Source organism: Salvelinus fontinalis, chromosome 11, assembly GCF_029448725.1.
Source record: "Salvelinus fontinalis isolate EN_2023a chromosome 11, ASM2944872v1, whole genome shotgun sequence".
In the NCBI taxonomy this organism is placed as follows: Eukaryota; Metazoa; Chordata; class Actinopteri; order Salmoniformes; family Salmonidae; genus Salvelinus; species Salvelinus fontinalis.
In genome coordinates, this window is record NC_074675.1 from 16497690 (window position 1) to 16504578 (window position 6889).

Here is a 6889-nt window from a genome sequence, read left to right on the forward strand (position 1 = left end):
GACCCTAATGCTCTCTGTCTCTGGACCTAGTATGGACCCTAATGCTCTGTCTCTGGACCTAGTATGGACCCTAATGCTCTGTCTCTGGACCTAGTATGGACCCTAATGCTCTGTCTCTGTACCTAGTATGGACCCTAATGCTCTGTCTCTGGACCTAGTATGGACCCTAATGCTCTCTGTCTCTGGACCTAGTATGGACCCTAATGCTCTCTGTCTCTGGACCTAGTATGGACCCTAATGCTCTCTGTCTCTGGACCTAGTATGGACCCTAATGCTCTCTGTCTCTGGACCTAGTATGGACCCTAATGCTCTCTGTCTCTGGACCTAGTATGGATCCTAATGCTCTCTGTCTCTGGACCTAGTATGGATCCTAACGCTCTCTGTCTCTGGACCTAGTATGGACCCCAATGCTCTCTCTCTCTCTCTCTCTGTCTCTGTACCCTCTCTCCTATAGGCTTATGATGTGGAGAACCTGACTGCAACATATATCCCCTGACTGCTCTGTGTGTCCAGATCAAAGATGTATGGCAAGCTCATCAGCAAAAAATCACATATTGGAGCATCAATGTAGGGTGACTAAGCTTGTCCCACTGAGGACAGGGTTATATCTCTCCAGTCCAGACCCATTCCAGCCTGGACTGGTTATAGCTCAGAGAGTGGCCAAGGTCCAACCCTGTGTCTGTTTACCATTAGGACTGTTTTGAGTCTCTGTGGTTATATAGCATGTGTATATCAGGGCTCTTCAACCTAGTTTCTGGAGAGCTACTCTACCTTCCTGTAGGTTTTCTTTCCAACCCCAGCAGTCTCTCCTCTTAGGTCTGAGGAGCACACAAGAGACTGGTCTGTCTTGCGGCAGAGAGACATGGAGCAGACAAGGCTGCCCTGTGGACAGTATGACTATGACCTGCTGGTCATTGGAGGGGGGTCTGGAGGCCTGGTTGTGGCCAAGGTGGGTCACTACTACTACATAACACCTACACTACTGTCTGTCTGTGTCTCTTCCTGTCTGTCACTGATCTACCACCCTCTATGGATCTGTCTCACCTTCTCTTCGAGTCTTGCTCTTTTTTTGCGAGGAATTGTTCTTTTAATTAAGTTTCAAATTCAGAGAAACTCATTAATAACAATTATTTGAGTTTATTCCATTCTCCCCTGCAGTTTTTCTTAATGATCTTTCTATCTCGATCCCTATATGTCCGTTTGAATCTCTTTTTCTCCTTTCTGGGATTTGCACCCTCTTCAAAGGTCAGATATTCCCTTTCTCTACCAGTAGTCAACCTGCATAAAGCTGTGTTAACCCCAATTGGCTGTGAGCCAGCCTACACACACTAACATGTTTAATCAGCATTCATCTGATCTGGCCAATGCTCACAGTGTGCCCAAGCATACTGTGATAATTATCATATAAATTGATTTTATGCTAATGGCATGAGCTGTTATATTCTGAAATCCAGAGGTAACTGAAAATGAGAGGAAGGAACTTGACAGTGGGAGGATTTGGGATTTTACTTTATCCGACTGACACCTCTTTTTACCCTCACAAACTTCTCTGTATTCCCCCTTTCTTTTCCCCCTTTTCTCTGCTGGCTTTGGGAGGAGGGTGCTGGTCCTTGACCTGGTGGCTCCCACCCCTAAAGTCACTAAATGGGGTGTGTGATGCAGACAGTGTTTTCACCATATTGTCTATTCCTTTATTACATAATGTCATTTTGTGCTCACTCATTTTCTGAGTGGTTATTGACTTTCGCTGTCCGTCAGGTCTAGGTGGTTCCAGTGTGAACGTGGGCAGTATTCCCAGGAAGCTCCTGCACCAAGCCTCCCTGCTGGGAAAAGCCATCCAGGATGCCCGGAAGTACGGCTGGAAGTTTGAGGAACAGGGTGAGAGTTGGAGAGGGTCTGGGGCTGCAGTTACAGTGCATGATATGTATTTGGGACATCAGTTACAGTGCATGATATGTATTTGGGACATCAGTTACAGTGCATGATATGTATTTGGGGCATCAGTTACATTGCATGATATGTATGTGGGGCATCAGTTACAGTGCATGATATGTATTTGGGGCATCAGATACAGTGCATGATATGTATCTGGGACATCAGTTACAGTGCATGATATGTATTTGGGACATCAGTAACAGTGCATGATATGTATTTGGGACATCAGTTACAGTGCATGATATGTATTTGGGACATCAGTTACAGTGCATGATATGTATTTGGGACATCAGTTACAGTGCATGATATGTATTTGGGACATCAGTTACAGTGCATGATATGTATTTGGGACATCAGTTCTATTATAGTCTAGATATGTATTTTGTTCCATTGAATCAATATTGAATGTGTGTGTTAGTTATCATTCCGTCAAATGTTATCTTTGGTTATTTGCGTCCTACCCAGAGTTTAAATGTTAGTCGTTGATTAGATGCTTGTGTTGCTATGTGTTCATATGGTCTGTTGCTATGTGCTATTATGGTCTGTAGTGTCCCATGGCTGGGGTGAGATGGTGAGATTTGAGCTGAGGTGAGATTTGAGCTCAGGAGGGAGGTGAGGGACAGTGATGTCACCTACCTGAAAGCCATGGAGAGATACTGGTGCCCCACACTGTACAGGTCAGCATGGGGGAGGGGCTTCTGGACAGGTGAGAATAATGGGAGTAGAGGGAGGTCTAGACAGTTGAACAGGGTGGTGGTGGGTGTTGTGTACAGCTAAGCATGAGGAAGCAGTTTGGATAGGGGACTTCAAGCAAGGATTCTCTGTGTTTCCTCATGTGATTTCGATAGTAACGGCACTGGTCAGTGATGTCATGTCACTCTGTGGCTGTTATCCAATCAGGCGAAATATGTCAACGGGAGGAGGACCTATCACACAGCAGAGACACTCGTCATTGCCGTGGGGGACAGGGAACAATACCTGATCATACCTGGAGACAGAGAGCACTGCATCACCAGGTTAGCATACACACACACACACACACACACACACACACACACACACACACACACACACACACACACACACACACACACACACACACACACACACACACACACACACACACACACACACACACACACACCACACACCACACACCACACACCACACACACCACAAACATAGAAGGAACATCTCTACCAACAGTCCTCTCACTCTTATTTCTCTCCCACTCTCTTCCCCAGTGATGACTTGTTCTCTCTGGCCCACTCCCCTGGGCAAACCCTGGTTGTGCGGGGATCCAGTGAGGGACTGGAGTGTGCTGGCTTCCTGTCTGGTCTGGGGTTAGAGGTCACCGTCCTGGTGCGGTCACACCCGGTACCTGGGGTCGACCACAAAAGGGCGCAGAAGATTGAGAACCACATGCTCAAGTTTCTCCATCACTACACACGTACTGGAGTTGAAGTGTTATGGTGTCAAATATTGAGGAATTGCAAATAATGTAGCGTTTGTATATATATATATATATATCTATATATATCTGTTAGGTTGAGCAGATTGAAGCAGGCAGTCTTCAATCTGTCTCCACAGATGGGAGGGAGACCTTTCAGGAAGAGTTTAATATGCTGGGGTTTTACATCTACATTTGAGTCAGTTAGCAGACCCTCTCATCCAGAGCGACTTACAGTAGTGAGTGCATATAGTTCTCGTACTGAGCACCCGTGGGAATCGAACCCACAACCCTGGCTTTGCAAGTGCCATGCTCTACCAACTGAGCCACACCGTCTCTAACTTAACACACTATTAGTTGTTCCGTCCCATGGAGTATTCTACCTGTGGGCTGTCAGAGGAGATCGACATTCTCAAGTTTGGAGAGGACAATGTGGAGGTACACATGTACACACACACAACATACAACACACACACAGTAGTTATGTATTCTATGTCCTTTATTATTTATTATTGTTTGCATTGTCGAGAAAGAACCTGCAAGAAAGCATTTCATTGGACGATGTATAGCATGCGTAACCAACCCGTACATACGACTAATAAAACTTGAAACTTGATCTCCTCTCTGTAGGTGTACCATAGCTACTACTGGCCATTGGAGTGGACAGTACTTAGAAGGGACAAGATGCTATGCTAAAGTCATCTGCCACATACCTGACCAGGTCAGCACTCACTTCATGACATGTGTTTGGGATTTTACGGCTTTACTTTAAATGTCTTTACTCTTTGAGGGCATTCTCTTTCCTCTAAAGCAGGGATGGGCCACTCCAGTACTCTGGGGACATCCCTAGAAAACACAGCTGATTAAACCAATTATTGGAGTCAGGTGTGTTAGCTGGGGCAAAAGTGTGACACCAGTCAGGCCCCGGAGGACTGGAGTTGCCCATCCGTGCTCTAGAGCAACACTTCTCCATGTTCATTCAGCTTTTGCCACCGTGTATAGGTGTATGTGTGTGTGTGTTTTCTGTATATTATAGTGTGTATGTGTATGTGTGTGTTCTGTCACCTCCACAGGAGAGTGTGGTAGGTCTCCATGTGATGGGGCCCAGTGCAGGGGAGGTGTTCCAGGGCTTTGCTGTGGCTCTGAGGTGTAGTCTGATCAAACAGCAGCTGGACATCACCGTGGGATTCCACCCTGTTTGTGTCCAGGTCAGTACGCCAGTTTCTTTACCTCTCCATTGCAATAACTAATGTAAGGTGAACAATCTGGCACAAAATGGCCGCAGTACATTATCAAATGTCCAGCGGTCCCAGATCAACTGTCTCTGATGGTTTGCTTGCTACTAATGCTCCCTGTGTGAATTATTCATAGACTTACATTACAAACCACATCACACACAGTCCATTTCCTATAAGCTAGTACAGGATGGAGCCCTCAGCCCAATGTTCTGCTGGGCTGCTTTTCACTCCCCTGACACTTTGAAAACTTTCTTGAGACTTCAATAAACAGTTTAATGGAGTTTGTAGAAAACTTTAGTTTACAACTGAGCAGGGAAGATGGGATTTGAGAAGTGTGATGTGGCACAATAATGGCTCACAGAGGTTTTATAACAGTAGTGCTGGGTGGGGTGGGGTTTTGTTTGGAAACTGTCTGAACTTCACACACACACGTTTTCTCTCTCTTGAAAGGATGTTGAGTCTGTGTTGTTAAATGGCTATTAATTGTGTGTCTCTCCCTCAGGTGTTGACCATCCTGACAGTAACTCAGCGTGCCACTGACGCCATGATGGTCAGAGGGAACTGCTGAGGTTAGCCCCCTGCTGTCAATCACGGTTGCCCAAGGCAACGGTACAGATAGCATGGAGAAGCCTGTCAGAACATCCTCATTGTTGAGTGACAGGCAGCAGCGCAGCTATCAACCGTCCAATGACGTCTGAGTCCGGAGCCTGGTTGACAGGTGGGCGGGGACTGACACTGCTGCTGCTGGCCCTAGACACTGGGGTCACTTCCTGTTTACATGTTGTTGTTTTTCTTTTTTAAACTCTTTCTTTTGCCATATTAATGAACCAAACTTTGATATTAACCTGTGGAGGCACCTCTGACACCTTTCAGCTGTGAACTCTGCAGTCCATATGAATACTCATTAGTCTGTGACTGTACTGACTCAGTTTAATGGCTGCTGAGTAGCGATAAAGCCCTGTTTGAGCATTTAAATACTGTAGAAACACAGTTCATGCTTTTATGCAGAGTTCTGTACCTACGGACTGAAGGGATTTAAGTGCCAAAATGTAATGTAATGAACAGATCGAGATTTAAAGTATTATCAGAGTTAAGAAATATTCATTAATAAAATGCTCTTACTTTTAATGAAGGTAAGTGGTTCACATAGGGATACATTAACCTAAGACTACAATCTATCTGTCTTTTTCTCTCCCTCACTATCTCCATTTTGTCATTCTCTATGTCTCAGTTCTGCAGGACATAGTGACTGACTTAAACACTGTGATGAATATTCACAGGGATCATTAGTAAGGTCTCTCATACTAATGGGAGGAGAGACAGGGGCAAAATGCTACAACACCTAGAATGATAGAGAACCCCCCTAATAAGTGTGCGCATGTGTGTGTTTGTGCTGCATCTCTTTAATGCAGACCTCTCTCTTTTATGCAGACACTTTTTTATCTGTCAGCACATAATCACCGGTTTGTCCCCATGGAACATTGTAGAGGCATGCTTCACTAACGATTTAGTTCTTCTTGAGAAATATATTTTTTATTACTGCTTACAGTTCAGCTTGTCCTCTAGACAACCTTGCTATTTATTCATTATGCAGACACATTGAGCATTCAGAGACTGATGTACCAATAAGGGAAAGTACACCAGTATACAAACGCTAATAGAATATAATGTCGGACAAGCCCCACATTTTTAGCAAAAAAATAATACAATTTTTTTGGGGGGGGCTTGCCTGTTTTGCATGTTATTTTGGCATTAATATGTGTCACATATCAGTTTGCAAACAATGTAAAATATATATATATATATATATATATTTATCATTGAGTTAATAAAGGTACATACAAACATGGTCTCTTTTTTGTTTTCTTGAATAAGGCAGCTCCAAAATGCAGGTGTTTCAGCCTAGCTCAGTGCTTTCTGTGGTGGTGGGACAAGCCAGCAGAAAATATGGAGCGTTGCGCTGTGATTGGCTCAGTGTTCTGTCACTCATGGTGACACTACTTCACCGTGAAGTCTAAGGGTAGACTTTGAAAATTCTAGCCCTTTGGGTGCTGACAGAGTTACATTAGAAGTGCCCATCCAAGAAGGTGCAAGGTCATTGACCACAGATATAATATGGCCACATCATACTTTCAAAATCTTAGCTAGCAGTCTGTCACGTTCCTGACCTATTTATGTTAGTTTTTGTGTGTTAGTTGGTCAGGACGTGAGGTTGGGTGGGCATTCTATGTTATCTGTTTCTATGTTGGTTTTGGTTTGCCTGGTA

At 44.5% G+C, this 6889-nt stretch overlaps 1 pseudogene; it reads left to right on the forward strand.

Moving 5' to 3' along the window:
* The first annotated feature begins 862 nt into the window (after positions 1–862).
* On the forward strand, positions 863–6493 carry LOC129866066 (thioredoxin reductase 1, cytoplasmic-like; annotated as a pseudogene).
* Positions 6494–6889: the final 396 nt, after the last annotated feature.